The 17,116-nt window shown below is 41.1% G+C and overlaps 1 non-coding gene across 1 annotated transcript; it reads left to right on the plus strand.

Moving 5' to 3' along the window:
- Positions 1–1,709: 1,709 nt before the first annotated feature.
- On the plus strand, positions 1,710–1,817 carry LOC112440730 (U6 spliceosomal RNA). Its single transcript, XR_003028749.4, has one exon. It is a non-coding gene; the product is annotated as a U6 spliceosomal RNA (small nuclear RNA).
- Positions 1,818–17,116: the final 15,299 nt, after the last annotated feature.

Genomic DNA, 17,116 nt, shown 5'->3' on the forward strand with positions numbered 1-17,116 from the left:
CAACCTCCATTTCCTGGGTTCAAGCCATTATCCTGCCTCAGCCTCCTGAGTAGCTGGGATTACAGGCACACGCCACCACACCCAGGTAATTTTTGTATTTTTAGTTGAGACGGGGTTTCACCACGTTGGCCAGGCTGGTCTCAAGTGATCTGCCCGCCTCAGCCTCCCAAAGTGCTGGGATTACAGGCGTGAGCCACAGCGCCCGGCCCTGACCCACTCATTCTACATGGATTTTCTATATAAAAAGATTTGGTCCTGAATTCGTGGAAGAGCCCGTTTTCTGCACTAGAGGGACTATTTCTTCCTTAATATGCTTTCTGGCACAGTAGCACAGACTCCAACATCATCTGACTTCTTTGCACAGCCAAGAAGGTGTGGTGGAGTCTGTTTCTCACACTGTGCTTCTGTCCCCACAACTTATGGGTAGACGTGGAGGCAGAGGGTTCAGGAGCATTTCTTCACCAGAATCAGGGTACAGCAGGAAGAATATCTTAGCAGATCAAGTTGGCTGTCTACTTTGAAAGTTGGGTAAAGCATCGTGCCCAGTAATATAATCCTTGTGCACAAGATACAAGAGAAAAACTATTCTGCTACCCCAGTGCAATGCCAGGGGACTGGTAAATAAGTTATGGCAATGCTGACCTGGCTTTGCGTCCTGGCTCAGCCACTAATTGTGTGCCTAGAGCCAGAGTTTTCACATCTCTAAAATACAGTTAATAATAATACTTACCACCTCAGGTGGTTGTGAATTTCTTTCTAGACTGCTGTAGTATTATCCAAACCACAATCCTAACCCTAATCCCAACTAGAGCAAAGTATCTGAAACACAAATCTGATAATATCATTACCCTGCTTAAAATATTTTAACCATTTCCCACTGTTTTGTTTTATTTTATTTTATTTTATTTTATTTTATTTTTTAATGAGACAGGGTCTCATTCTGTCTCCCCAGGCTGGAGTGCAGTGGCATAATCACAGCTTACAGCTCACTGCAGCTTTGACTTCCTTGGCTCAAAAAATCCTCCCACCTCAGCCTCCTGAGTGTGTGGGACCACAGGTACACACCACCACACAGCTAACTTTTCTTTTGGGTGAGGGTCTGCCTATGTTGCTCAGGCTGGTCTTGAACTCCTTGGGCTCAAGTCCCCCTGGTCTTAGAATGAAGACTCACATCTCTGATATGGTCTTCAAGTCCTCAAAGCCTGGCATCAGCTCCCACCATTATTTTAATACATTCTTACTCTAGGCTCTAAGCCACAGTGGCCTTCGTTTAGTTCTATTTTTTTTTTTTTTTGAGACAGAGTTTTGCTCTTGTCGCCTAGGCAGGAGTACAGTGGTGCAATCTTGGCTCACTGCAACCTCCACCTCCCAGGTTCAAGCAATTTTCCTGCCTCAGCCTTCTGAGTAGCTGGGATTACAGGCATCTGCCACCATGCCCAGGTCATTTTTGTGCCCAGGTAATTTTTTTAAATCCGGGTGGGCCTAAGCAGCCCAGGACTTGTCTGGAGGCTCCGATGTTGGGAACCCAGGGCCCTTCTGCCTTGTTGGGCTCCCTAGCATGCTTTGGGAGAATGCTCTGCCACATCCACATTCCAGCCAGTGGAAGGAAGAAAGAGAAAAGGGAGGAAACAGCTGCTGCTTATAAGAGCATGACCCAAGAATTGCACTCATTACTTTTACTCACCTTTTACTGATCAGAACTTGGTCACGTGCTCGCTTCTGTAGCACATATACTAAAATTGGAACCATACAGAGAAACTTAGCTACAGCCCCAGCGCAAGGGTGACATGCAAATTTGTGATGTGGTCCATATGAAGGAAGGAAGGAAGGAAGGAGAAAAAGAAAGAAAAAAAGAAAGAAAGAGAGAGAGAAAGAAAGAAAGAAGAAAAGGAGAAAGAAAGAAAGAAAAGGAGAAAGAAAGAATGAAAGAAAAAGAATGAACGAATGAATGAACTTGGTTATGTGGCTACACTCAGCCGTAAGGGAGGCTCAGAAAAGTAGCCTTTATTTTAGCTGCCTTGTGCGTAGCTGTGTACCTGGAGCTCTGTTATTGTAGATAGAGTGAGTGGATATGAGGACACCTAGTGGTCCCTGGAGCAGAACGCCCAGCTTAGATTAATTAGTGTGATTATTGATTAATAGCTATCTACCCCACTAGACTGTATCTCCACAAGAGCAGGAACCGTATGTGTTTTTGCCCACCATTGTATCCTTACCATCTATCCTGTGCCTGGTACACAGTAGGATCTTAATAAATATTTGTTGAATACATGAGTGAATGGATCAGGTCCCTCCCTCTTGCTATCCCTGTCATGCTTGACACTCCAGCCAGACCATACCACTCGTGATTGCCTAGCAATGTATTCATTATCAATTAAAAAGAAATCACTGCTAATCCGATAAACAAACATAGTCATCTCACTGTTGCTTACATTTCTTTGGTGAGTTTTCAGGTGATACACATTTTCACGTCTTTATTTATACTTCTCATTTTGAGATTTGACATAATAGCATGTCAATTCTGATAACATCACCTGGGGTACATGAAGAGGTTGATGCGGCTGATTTCAGTCAAAAAATAAGGGCAAAAGGAAAAAAGTGCAAAAAGAAAAAAGCAAACAAACAAAAAAGGCCAAGTTAGGCAGCACACCCAGGGACTTGCTTGCTGAGGAGTGAAATAGATACTTGAATTAGGGCATTCATGCAATTCTACATGAGTGCTGTTTCTCACACCTCAGCCTTCCATGAGAGTTGGGAAGCAAAGAGTTAAATGTTATAATCTCTGTTTAGAATCTAGAAGGATGGAATTTTAAGTTGCTAATTAATGGAATATCCATGAGTTGTAGCTGTCAATAGAGATTAATATTGTATTGATCAATTAATAAGTTTAATTTAGACTTGGTGGAGCCCAGCATCGTGGTGTGCATCTGTAGTCCCAGCTACTCTGCTGGCTGAGGCAGGAGAGTGGCTTGAGCCCAGGAATTTGAGACTGCAGTGAGCTGTGATTGCACCACTGAACTCCAGCCTGGGCAACAGAGCAAGACTCCATCTTTTAAATAAATAAATAAATAAATAAATGCAATTAAATAAATTAAGTATGACCGGGCATGGTGGTTCACACCTGTAATGCCAGCACTTTGGGAAGCTGAGGCACATGGATCACCTGAGGTCAGGAGCTGGAGACCAGCCTGGCCAACATGGTGAAACCCCATCTCTACTAAAAATACAAAAATCTGGTGGGCATGGTAATGGGCACCTGTAATCCCGGCTACTCAGGAGGCTGAGGCACAAGAATTGCTTGAACAGGTGAGGCAGAGGTTGCAGTGAGCTGAGATAGCACCACTGTACTTCAGCCTGGGTAACAGAGTGAGACTCTATCTCGATTAAAAAAAAAGTTAAAATAAATTAAGTATGAATTAAAATATTTAAAAAAAAGACTTGGCGTGAATGCTGGCCACCTCACCCATAACACATACCCACCCGCCCACTCCACCATCCGTCACCAGGTACAGATGTTTTGCTTATCATTATCATATTGCAATAATAAGAATATAAAATAATATATTTAATATGGACACTCTTAATGAAGCCATATGAAAAATGGAAATAGTATGTGAAAGTGGTGGGCTTTCAATTTTATTATTGTTATTTTAACATTTCTTCTTTAACGTTGTTTTCATATTGTTGCTAATTAAATGAAATTATAGCACTATTACCATCACCAAAACATAATTACCACCACCAATCCTGTTAGCAAGGCTCTTTTAAATGTTATCTAAGACTCAGCTGGGCACGGGGGCTCATGCCTGTAATCCCAGTACTTTGGGAGGCCGAGGCGGGTGGATCACAAGGTCAGGAGTTTGAGACCAGCCTGACTAACATGGTGAAGCCCTGTCTTTACCAAAAATACAAAAATTAGCCAGGCATGGTGGCACGCACCTGTAATCCCAGTTACTCAGGAGGCTGAGGCAGGAGAATCGCTTGAACCCAGGAGGTGGAGGTTGCAGTGAGCTGAGATCGTGCCACTGCACTCCAGCCTGAGCAACAGAGTGAGACTCTGTCTCAAAAAAAAAAAAATTATCTAAGACCCATAAGATATTATTAGTAATAGAGGAAAGAAGATGGGGTTCTTCTAAACATAAGCACGAGTGTGGCCAATGGGCAGAAGACACATTCTCCTGTATAGGATTCATTTATAATTCTCAGAGCCAAGAGAGGAAGCAGTAATTCAAAGCAAGGGAAGTGAAGAGCTTGTTTCCTTAGTGTTCATGAGCCGGCCTGATCTGGATATAACTGCTAATGAGAACAACATGCTTTCAGGCAAAAAGTTCACACCAGGCTTTGGTGTGCAGATAACCAAGGATTAGTGCTTGAGAATTCATTTGTTTTGCTCTTGGTGTAACTTAGGCATGACATAAAAGACTGAGAGTAGCTTCTTAAATTGTCCAGTGACTGCTCAGAAATGCATTTGACTGTAGGTAGGTTCTCCAATCCATATATACTTCTTAGTAATTATCTTAGTAATTCATACTTCTCTGTCATGATGCTGAAATTTTTAGCAGGTACCATGGACTGAATGTACCCCCAAATTCATTTGTGTGGCTTCCCCAAAATTCCTGTGTTGCAATCCTAATCCCCACTGTATGGTATTAGGTGGCGGGGTCTTGGGGGAGGTAATGAAGTCGTGAGGGTGGAGCCTTTATGAATGGGATTAGTGCCTAATAAAAGAGACCTCAGAGAGTGCCCTTCCCTCTCCAACACGTGAGGACATAGTGAAAAGTTGGCTGTCTGTGAACGAGGTAGTCGGCCTTCAACAGACACCGAATTTGCTGGCACCTTGATCTTGGATTTCCTAGCTCCAGAATTGGGAGAAATAAATGTCTGTTGCTTGGGCCGCCCAGTCTATGGTATCCTATTATAGCAGTTCATACATACTAAGACAGTGGGGTTCAATTTTACTCCCTAATTCAAATTATTGAATTTTCAAGTTCAACTCCTGTATGAGTAAAATTTATTCCTATACATGTTTAGTGCAGATGTGTAAGTAAAATTTATTCCTACAGATGTTTAGTGCAGCTGAAGGTGTAAAACAAGAAAAAAGAAAGGAAAAATAAAAGAAAAAGAAAAATACTTGGCAATATTGTTGGGGAGAGAAGAGGTTATTTTGGAGAAGGGAAGGAGGTTTTGGTGGATGGAAGGTTTTTGCCAGAAGGGGACTGTGTATGTCAGCACGTGCCATGAGTGTGCATGCGGGAGGCCCACAGGGGCTGGTGGGAGTGCTAGACAACAGGGGCTAAGAAAAGAAAGTAGAAGTGTGACATAACTTCCTCCGTCACAGTTTCAGTTAGGGTGCCAGGCAAACCTGTGTGCACACAGATACTTGGAAGAAGGGCTGTAACCTTTAGCTTCCCCCAGTTTAGCCTGTTGGCCTTGTCTAGGCTGGTCTGTTTCTGACTCTTCCTTTCCTCATCTAATATAGACCTACTTTTCTTTTATTGGAAGTAGGAAGAGGAAAAATAGACAAAGGAAGAGAAAAATACTAGATTAAGGCTCAGATATTATAGGCATGAGACCTGGAAACTGGAGACTCCTTTTGGGACAGAGTTGTAGCAGCAAGCCCAACTATAGAAGAAGGGAACTGGGGCCTGTTGGTGGCATGGTGACCAGAGATTTTGGTGTTGGTAAGCTGGTGGCAGGAGCTCCACATGCTTCTAGAAATGCACCTAGGAAGTAAGGTATATGTGAGTGATGTGAACTTGATTCAGGGGATGATGCTTAATTCCAGCACATCAATTGCATGCATTAGAAGGACTGCAAATTCAGATCTAAGGGGACCAGATAGAGTAGGATGGATAATAGCTGGATAGTAAGGAGGGGTATGATTGTGGTGAATAGAAGAACAACGCAGAGTTTACATTTACCATGTGGGAATATTGAACCAATGCTGTCAGATCTTCTAATTTTTGAAAAGAAGGGGTAAATTAGATTTTTATGTGAAAATTTAATCATAAAATGTTGGCAATTGATTTTAAAAGTTTAACAGCACCATGTGGGACATTATTGTACCTGCCAAGCAACCCTTGCACATCCCACGGCCCCTGAAACTCCACATGTCAAAAATGGAACTCCATCTGTAGTCCCTATTTCAGCAAGTGGTGCCACAGACTGCCAGGAACCCAAGCTAGGATGGTGGGCATGAGCCCTGACTCCTCCTCTACTCCACTCCTTACTTTTGATACATGACTTCGCCATGTGGATTTAGCCTCCTGAAATCTCTGTCTCTTATATTTGTCCCCTTTTTTTATTCCTGCTCTCAATGTCTTTTAGATTTTCATAATTTCTTTGCTGATCTAACCCATATCTCAGTCACTTCTCACCCATTTCTAATCCTTTAGTGACCTGTCTAAAATAAAAATTGAAGCAAGTCATTGCGTTGAAGCCCTGCCTTCTAAATTCCCATCTTCTCCCACTCCCTATAGAATAAAATCAGTGTGATTTAGCATGTTTAGCTCCATATACTGACTTCTGCCTGCAACTTCAGCCTCATTCCTTGCAGTGCCTTCCTCCTTGTCTGTGCTTCAGATACTGAATCATCCACAGCTCCTCTAGGGGTCATGCTATTTCATTACTCTCTATCTTTACTCTCATTGCTCTTCTTACCTAGAATGAATACCCTTTCCTTTCTGTATTAGGATGTGTTCAGTTGTAAGTAACACAAACCCCAACTCAAATGGATTTAACTAATGCTATGATTTGAATGTGTCTGCCAAATTTCATGTGTTGGAAACTTAATCTCAGAATTCATAGGTTGATTGGAGGTAAGCCTTTTGGGAGGAGTATAGAATTAAATAAGGATGTCAGGGTAAGACCCCCATGGTGAGACTGGTGGCTTTATAAGAGGAAGAGAGATCTGATTTGACTTGCATGGACTTTCCCTCTTGCCATGAGATGTCTTCCGCCATTTTATGATGCAGCAAGAAGGCCCTCACCAGACGCTGGTGCTGTGCTTTTGGACTTCAGAATTGTGACTTTGGACTCTCCAGAATTGTTAGCTAAATAAACTTCTTATTTATTTATTTAGACAGGGTCTTGTTCTGTCATCCAGGCTAGAGTACAGTGCTGTGAACAGGGCTCTCTGCAGCCTCAATATTCTGGGCTCAAGTGATTCTCCCATCTCAGGCTCCTGAGTAGCTGGGACCACAGGTGTCTGCCACCATGCCCAACTATTTACAAGATTTTTTGTAGAAATGGGGTCTCACCACATTGGTCAGGTTAGTCTCAAACTCCTGGGCTCAAGCAGTCCTCCCACCTTAAGCCTTCCAAAGTACTGAGATTACAGGCATGAGCAACCGTGCTTGGCCAACTTCTTTTTAAATAAATTACCCAGTCAGTAGTGCTCAGTTATAGTAGCAGAAAATGGACTAAGGAGGCTTATTATCTTATGCAAGTGGTAGGGCAGGCTTCAGGGTTGGTCTGATTCAGTGACTCAGTGATGTCACCTGGAACCGAGGTTCCTCATTTTCTTTTTTCTTTTTTTTTCTTTTCTTTCTTTTCTTTCTTTCTTTCCTTCCTTCCTTCCTTCCTTCCTTCCTTCCTTCCTTCCTTCCTTCCTTCCTTCCCTTCTTCCCTCCCTCCCCCCTCCCTCCTTTCTTTCTTTCTTTCTTTCTTTCTTGTTTCCTTTTCCTTCTTTCTTTCTTTCTTTTTATTTGAGATGGGGTTTCACTCTGTCACCTAGGCTGGAGTGCAATGACGTGATCATGGCTCACCACAGCCTCAACCTCCTGGGCTCAAGTAATCCTCCTACCTCAGCCTCCTGAGTAGCTAGGACCACAGGCATGTGCCACCATGCCCAGCTAATTTTTTAAAAAATTGTTTTCTATGTTGCCCAGGCTGGTCTCTAAACTTGGGACTATTAAAAAATCATGCACCACTCTATTTATAAAAAATTTTTGATGCAGGGTCTCATTCTGTTGCCTAGGCTGGAGTGCAGTGGCCTGATCATGACCTACTGCAGCCTTGACCTCCCCAGGCTCAGGTGATCCTCCCACCTCAGCCTCCTGAGTAGCTGGCACTACAGGCCAGCACCACCATGCCTGGCTAATTTTTCAACTTTGTCTAGAGATAGAGTTTTGCCATGTTTCCCAGGTTGGTCTCAAACTCCTGGGCTCAAGCAATCTGCTCGCCTTAGCCTCCCAAAGTGCTGGGATTACAAGTGTGAGCCACCATACCCGGCCATCATGTATCATTCTTAAGGGCACAGATACTATGGGTGGCTGAATTTTTATGTCCTTTTTATACATAGATGGAAAAGCCTGTATGCTATTTATTTATTTATTTTTTGAGACTGGGTCTCCCTCTGTCCCTCTGCATTTGAAGCTCACTAGTGCTAGTTAAAAATTTCATGACCTTGGGCAAGTTATTTAAGCTTTTTTCCTTGGTCCCTATCTGTAAGATTGTTATGATATTCAAAGTGTCAGTCGTAAGGTTTTTGTGAAGTTTAAATCAATTGCTGTATGCAGAGCACCCAGGACATTATGTGGCACAAACACGAGACACACTATGCGTAGTAGACAGAATGGTCCCTCAAAGATACCCACATCCTAAGCCTAGAGTCTCTGAATATGTTATGTTACACAGCAAAAGGGACTTTGCAGTTATAATCAAGGTCATAGGTCTTAAGACAGGGAAGATTACCCTAGATCATCCAGGTGGCACAATCTAATCACATGATCCCTTAAGAGCAGAAGACTTTTGCTGGCTGGCAGCAAAAGTGATGGAGCAGAAAGAGAAGTCAGATTCCAGGCATGAGAAGCATTTGCGTCAGCACTGCCGGCCCTAAGATGTAGGAGGCCATGTGGCCATCTGCAAGGACTGGCCCCTTTTGGCTCTCTGAGCAGCATGATGGTGGTTGGCAAGAATAAGTGCTTTACAAAAAGCAGCAAAAAGGAAGCCAAGAAGGAAGTGGTTGATAACATTTTCTAAGAAGACTGGTACAATGTGAAAGTGCCAGCTATGTTCAATGTAAGAAATATTGGTAGAACACTAGTCCCAGGGATACAAGGAACAAAAACTGCATCTGTTGGCCTCAAGGGTTGTGATATTGCGGTAAGCCTTGCTGAGCTGGAGAATGATGAAGCTGCATTTAGAAAATTCAAACTAATTACTGAGAATGTTCAGGGCAAAAACCACCTGCCCAGCTTTCATGGCATAAATCTTATCCATGACAAAATGTGTTCCAGGTAGTTCATGACTGAAGCTCATGTTGATGTTCAGGCTACCTGTGGTTATTTGCTTCATTTGTTCTGTGTTGAGCCAGCAATCGGTTTGCATTTTGCTTATGCTCAGCACCAACAGGTCTGACAAGTCCGGAAGAAGATGATGGAAATCATGATCCCAGAGGTGCAGACAGATGTCTTAAAAGAGACAATCAATAAATTGATTTTAGACAGCACTAGAAAGACATAGAAAGCCTTGCCAGTCTAGTTACCCTGTCCATGAGGTCTTCATTAGAAAAGTAAACATGCTAAAAAAGCCCAAGTTTGAATTGAGAAAACTCAGGGAGCTTCACAGTGAAGGGAGCAGTTCTGGAAAAGCTACTGGGGATGAGACAGGTGGGAAGGTTGAACGAGCAGACAGATATGAGCCACCCGTTCAAGAACCTGTTTAATATTCAGACTTTTAATGGTGACAAAAGTCTTGCTTGTTTTGTGTGAGGAGGAGAACTGGAGAGAGTCCCCTAGGAGCTAAAGGTAACACTGGCTGGCAGTCAGTGAGGAAACAGGGGCCTGAATAAGTTTGAAAGTGGATTTTCCCCCTAAGCCTTCCAAAGAAGAGTCCAGGCAGGTGGACAACTTTATTTTGTCCTTGTAAGACTCTGAGTGTGGAACTAGTTGAGCTCACTGGATTTCTGACCCCACAGAACTTCAAGGTAATAAGTCTGTGTTGTTTTAAGCTGCTAGTTTTGTGGTAACTTGTTATGGCAGTGACAGACAACTAAGTTATTATGTAAGCATTAGCTTTATATGGTAGCATCATCATCACTTCCATTTGCCCCAAGCACAGACTCCTAGCTAACAAAAATGGCAGGGATCAAAAGGAGAGAGTTTGCATGCAGAAAAGCTATCTTGGAAAACACATGATGTAGTTTCAGCTTCTTGAAGATTAAATCACACTCTCCACACAGACAGTGATTTCACGTAGCGCACCTTTCCCCTTGCAACACTAAGGAATTGAACATGCATATCTCCTCATCAGTTCCCATTTTCTAAGGCTATGTTGGGAAGTGCTCCTACCTTTGATGGCCTCAAAAGAAGCCTGCAGGCTTTTAAAACTTTGGGGATTTTACTGTTGATTACTCTGGGGATTATGATACCGTAACACAAATGGCAAACATACAGGGATTACAAAGTTTAGAAAAGATCATAATGTTCTTATAAATGTTACCTTAACTTGTATTGGATCATCCTCAGAAGGTAACTGGAAGGTCATTTAAATTTGATTCTTTTCTCACTTTTAGAAAAAGAATATGCTGACTCCCTTATTCTAAGACAGCTCTCAGAGGCTCTTCAAACACAGCCATGTCTCATGTAGGTGACTCACATTTCTGAGGAACTCTGGAATAGGCCCAATTTCACTGTCCCCTGCCACACAGAAATCATGACTGTTGGGGCATATCTTCACACTCCCACTTAGGTTTCTCTCATCCTGCTAAGGCTTCCTTTAGGTCATTGATATGGATCAGTTTTAATTTGAGTGGTCTGAACTCACTAAAATGGCGACTTGGTAGCCAGGCTCACACCTGCAATTTTACTCTAACAGCTTAATTTCCTTACCTTACGTTTTATTCTCTGTTAAAGTAATCCAGGGGATGAGGTGTTAGCATAAGTTATGCTTCAGTATAAAAATGCGGAATAGAAGGGATAGAAAAGGGCAGTGAACATCTGTGGAGTAGAAAAGGGCCCCAGCTAGAGGTGAAAGCATGCATTCACTTTCTGGGATCCAGCCTGCCGTGATTACCTTCTTAGGCCTTCAATACTTCGTGAGCCTAAGGGCAGCTAGTAGTCCTGTTTGAAGAGGATACTTCTCCAGGTCTAGGCTTGAACAAATATGCCTGGGAGACTCCTATGACTCTAGCATATTTGATAGATGCTCCAAGAAACACTAGGACAGACTTTCTTTTGATTTCTTGTAAGGGTGAAAAAAAAAAACTAAAATATTACAACACAGATTATGCTGAACACATTCCCATTATCTTCCAGAGTGGTCTATTAAAATGCATTTCCATTTTATTTTCTTCATGATAGTTTTAATTATATTAAGCTGATCCAGAGGAAACTTCTGGATTATAACTTTAATTTCTACCTTAAACCTAAACTTTCTGCTACTCATGAACTTTAGCTTTTGATAATATCATCCATTGCAAAATCTTTATGGAGAAAAATTTAAGTTTACTAGAGAATGTATTAGTCAGGGTTCTCCAGAGAAACAGAAGCAAAAGGATACTTATATATCTACACCTATCTATCTATCTAGAAAGTTTTTCTTTTTTTTTTTTTGGATGGAGTCTTGCTTTGTCGCCCAAGCTGGAAGGCAGTAGCGCAATCTCGGCTCACTGCAACCTCCACCTCCTGGTTTCTAGCGATTCTCCTGCCTCAGCCTCCAGAGTAGCTGGGATTAAAGGCATGTGCCATGACGCTGGGCTAATTCTTGTATTTTAAGTAGAGATGGGGTTTCATCATGTTGGCCAGGCTGGTCTTGAACTCCTGACCTCAGGAGATCCACCCGCCTCAGCTTCCCAAAGTCCTGGGATTACAGGCGTGAGCTACTGTGCCTGGCTGAAAGAGATTTATTATAAGATATTGGCTCATGCAATTATACAGAATGAGAAGTCCCACAGTTTGCTGTCTGCAAGCTGGAGACCTAGGAAAAGCCAGTGACGTAGTTCAAGGCCTGAGAACCAGGAGTGCCAAGGGCAGGGATTGATGTTTCAGCTCAAGCAGTCAAGCAGAGAGAGGATAATCCAACCTTCCTCCACCTTCTTGTTCTATTTAGGCCTTCCACGGATTGAATGATGTCCACCCACATTGGGGAAGGCCATCATCTTTACTGAGTCCACCAATTCGAGTACTAACCTCTTCTGGAAACACCCTCATAGACACACCCAGCAATAGTGTTTAATCAGACATCTGAGCATACTGTGGCCCAGGCAAATTGGTACATAAAATTAACTATCACAAAGGACACGAAAGAACAGCTGAAGAAATGAAGAAATCTAACATATTTATGGAAGCAAATGCTTGATAGAAAGATGTGAATTCTCCATAAATTAAATTATGAATTTAATGCAGTTCTAATCAAAATCCCAACATGATTGTGTGGAACTTAACAAACAGATTCTAAGAACTTCTAGCCAAGACATTCTAAAAAAGAAGCAGGAGGTGGGGATTTCTCTATCAGATATAAAGACATTTTTAAAAAGTTATATAAATAAAACTGTACTATTGACACAGAATAGATAATTAGATCTGGGAACAGATTATATTTATAGGAACTTTCCATATACCAGTTGGAAAAGGGTAAATTCAATAAATGGCATTGCCAAAATTCACCTTCCTTATGGAAAAAAAAAATGAAATGTCTAATTCACATTTTTGAGTAGTTAAATTTCCAAAAAGTTAAATTTCAAATGGATTAAAGGTCTAAATGTGAAAAGCAAAACTTCAAAACTATTATAAGAAAATCTACTTAAAACTATTAGGAGAACAGCTTTATGATCTCAGGGCAAAATATTAGGCAAACAAGACACAAACAACAAAAGTATGAAATAAAAAAAGAGATAAATTTTGTTACATCAAAAACTTCAAACTTTGCTTGGGCGCAGTGGCTCAGGCCTGTAATCCCAGCACTTTGGGAGGCTGAGGTAGGTGGTAGCACTTGAGCTCAGGAATTTGAGACCAGCCTGGGCAACGTGGTGAAACCTTGTCTCTACTAAAAATACAAAAATTAGCTGTGCATGGTGGTGTGCACGAGTGGTCCCAGCTACTCAGGGGGCTGAGGTGAGAGCCCAGGGGGCTGAGGTGAGCCCAGGAGGCAGAGGTTGCAGTGAGCCAGGATCATGCCACTGCACTCTACCCTGGGAGAGAGAGCCAGACCTTGTTTCAAACAACAACAACAACAACAACAACAACAACAACAACAACAACGAAAAACTTCCAACTTTTATTGTCAAAAGAAAAAAATACCATTAACAAAGGTAAAAGTTAAGTGTCTGAGAGGTGTTTTCAGTTATAACAAACAATTGATATCCAGAAAATGTTTTCTTAAAATTTTATAAATCAATTAACAAAGTTAAAAAAATCTAATGGGATAGGCAATAGGCCATTCTTAGCCTTCAGGTCTTGGCTTAAAATTCACTACCTATCGGAACCCTGACTTTCAGTCGGGGTAATTATATCACAATACTTTTCACTCTTAAATCATTTTTCCTTGTTGAACACCTAGACAGTGAGCTCCTAGAGAGGAGGAAACAAATCTGAGGTGTTTTTTCTCTCCACTTTTGAGTCTCAGCTTCTTGCACATAATAGGTGTTCGATAAATATATGTCGAAAGACTGATGGAGTAAATGAATAAACCTGAGTCCCTCCTTGACCCTTGCGTACTGCACAGGCATAGCCCTCTCTTTGCTGTGCAAATCTAGAGGGTGGATGTTGGAACTCACAACCAAATTCATTTCAGGTAGTAAGCTGAGGGGTAGTCTGGTCACTCCTTGCCCTCAAGTTTTCTCCTGTAGCCTAGGAGATTATGTTTCCTCAGGAGAAGTAAACTGATCTATTTATTTAACACTTGGGGTAATTCCAGGCCCACATGGTCCTTCCAAACCTCTTTCTGGTAATCCAGTTTTCCGGTTTTGCCGTAGCAGGTTCTGAGCTTTGTTATTTGCTATCAAAAATACCATCCCTATTCAACAATGACAAAATGTTGAGCATTTCTATACCTTCGTGTCCTGGAGAATGGAACCTCTGTTTGTGTTCACAGGTATAATGCTATGTAATTTTTCTACTGCTTATAGGATGAAGGCCAAATTCCTGGCATGCCAAATCAAGCCCTTCGAGGATCTGGCCTGCTCCCTTCTCTAGGCTTCTGTGCCACCTGATCGCTGTTATAGACTGAATGTTTGTGTCCCTTCCCATTTTAAAATGTTGAAACCATAACCTCCAATGTGATGGTTTTAGGAGGTGGGGCCTTTGGGAGGTAATTAGGTCTTGAAGGCAGAGCCCTCATATGAATGGGATTAATGCCGTTATAAGAAGAGACTTGTAGAGCTTGTTTCCTCTCTCTCTGCTCCCCAGCATACTGGAACAAAACAAGATGACTGTCTGCTTTGCAGAAAGAGGGCTGTCACCAGACACCAGATGTTCACTTTGATCTTTGACTTCTCAGTCTCTAGAACTGAGAGAAACATGTTTCTTAACAGAAATGAATTTTCGGGGGATGGAGGAAGAAATAAGGAGATGGTTAAAGGGTACAAAGTTTCAGTTAGACAGCAGGAATAAGTGTGTGAGATCTGTTGCACAGCAGGGTGACTGTGGTTAATTATAATGTATATTTCAAAGTTGCTAAGAGAGTAAATTTTTAATGTCTCACCACAAAAAGTGCTAAGTGGAATTTTTTTCAAAAAAAGAGGTTATAGAATAATGGGCAGCACAAGTCTGTGTTTTGTTATTCAGGTATTCAGGCAAAACCTTAGTTGTGCATTTTCAACTTTTCTTATATTGTCAAATTGCTCTCTAAAATGGTTGCCCCAATTTATACTACACCAGCAAACCACAAAAGCTCTCATGTTCTACATCTTTGCTAACATTTAATATTGACAGAGCAATTCCTAGGGGAAGGGTAGAGGGAGGGAGAGGATTTTTCTATATGTACTTTGTTATTTATTCTTTAAACTTTTGGATTGAAGTACAGTGCACACACAAAGAAAGCGCTCCAATCAGACATGTACTTTTTGGTAAATTATTGCAAAATAAGCATGCCCATGTAACCACTACTCAAGCTAAGAACTGATACTTTTTGCCAATTTTATGGGTAACAAATGGTATCTCATTTTGCTTTTAATTTGTTTCCCTGATTTATAGCAAGGCTGAACATCCTATTTGACATTCAGATTTACTCTTTTGTAAATTAGTAACAGCAGGTAACATCTCTCATATGTACTGGTGGCCAGGTACTCTTTTAGTATCTTTTTTTTCCTGCTAATTTTTATTTTTAGTTCTAGGGTACATGTGCAGGATGTGCAGGTTTATTACATAGGTAAATGTGTGCCATGGTGGTTTGCTGCACTTATGAACCCATTCACCTACGTATTAAGCCCAGCATGCGTTAGCTATTTTTCCTAATGCTCTCCCTCCCCCCACCCCAACCCCGGACAGGCCCCAGTGTATGTTGTTCCCCTCCCTGTGTCCACGTGTTCTCAATGTTCAGCTCCCACTTATAAGTGAGAACATGCGGTCTTTGGTTTTTTGTTCCTGCATTAGTTTGCTGAGGATAATGGCTTCCAGCTTCATCCATGTCCCCGCAAAGGACATGATCTCATTCCTTTTTATGGCTGCATAGTATTCCATGGTGTATATGTACCACATTTTCTTTATCCAGTCTGTTGTTGATGGGTGTTTGGGTTGATTCCATGTCTTTTAGTATCTTTAGTTGTATCAACTCAATCCGTATCAATTCAATCCTCACAGTGGTCCTATGTGGTATGTTGCTAATATCCTTAGTTTACAGATGAGTAAAATGAGTTAGTCGCATGACTAGTCACTGGCCATAGTCATATGGTTAGTCAGTGTTGAAGCCAGAATTTGAATTTGGACAGTCTGGCTCAGATCTTGTGCTCTTAGTCATTATGCTATTAATGTACAACTTCCTGCATTAGTTATCTATAACAGCATAATACATTACCACTAAGCTTAGCAGCTCAATGCAGCAAAAATTTAACTTACAACTTCTGAGTATCAGAAATCTTGGAGTGTCTCAGCTATGTCATTCTGTATCAAGATCTCTCATAAAAATAAAGTCAAGATGTCAGCTGGGTCATCTGAAGGCTTGACTGGGGCATGGAATCTGCTTCCAAGATGGCTGACTCATATGGCTATTGGTTGAAGGTCTCAGCTCCTTGTAACATGGACCAACCCATAGGGCTGCTTGAGTGTCCTCATGACATAGTGGTTAGCTTACTCCAGTGTAAGTAATTCAAGAATGAGCAAGGAGGAAGCCATGATCCCTTATATGACTTATTAGAAGTCACACATATTATCTTATTTCCATCTTATTCTACTTGTTCAAATTGTTACTAAATCCAGATCATACTCAAGGAGAGGAGAATTAGCTCTGTTTTTTGAAGGGAATATAGACAGAATTTGTTGACATTTTAAAAACAATCACCTATATATTGATGCTCCCCTTGTGTTTAAAAAAAATTTGTCCTGTGGTATTTTTTATATATTCTGGACAATCATTTTTGTTGGATATTTGAATTACAAATATTTTCTCCTAGTCTGTGGCAGTCCTGCTGAGATTGTGGTTGGAATTGCAATAAATTTACATCTGTTGACCTAGAAGGAAACTACTATCCTTACAATATTAAGTTTTTCTATACATGATTATAATGTATCTATTTATTTAGATCTATGATGCACTTTATAAATTTTTATGATTTTCTTCATAAAGATCCTGTACATCTTTTGTAAAATTTGTTCCTATTCTTAAAATTTATATTTTCCCACCTTTTTTGCTATAGTGTAAGAATGTAACAAATACTTGAACATTAAGTTTATGACCAGCCACTTTTGCTGTGCTCTTATTAAATTTTTGTCTTGTCAAATTTTGGATTGTTTATACAGTCAATTAGATTGACTGTAAATATTGGCAGTTTAGTTTCATCCTCTCCAATCCTTGTGACTTTTTTTCCCCTGTCATACTCTGTTGGTTGGTACTGCTAACATAATAATCCATACATTACAGCTTAGGGAATATAAGTATTTACTAAGAGAGATTCTTGCACAGGTGCATAAGAAGCCATTAAAATAATTTATAGTAGCCTTTGTTTCTAGCCAAGAAAAGG

The sequence above is a fragment of the Pan paniscus genome, chromosome 7 (assembly GCF_029289425.2).
Source record: "Pan paniscus chromosome 7, NHGRI_mPanPan1-v2.0_pri, whole genome shotgun sequence".
Classification (NCBI taxonomy): Eukaryota; Metazoa; Chordata; class Mammalia; order Primates; family Hominidae; genus Pan; species Pan paniscus.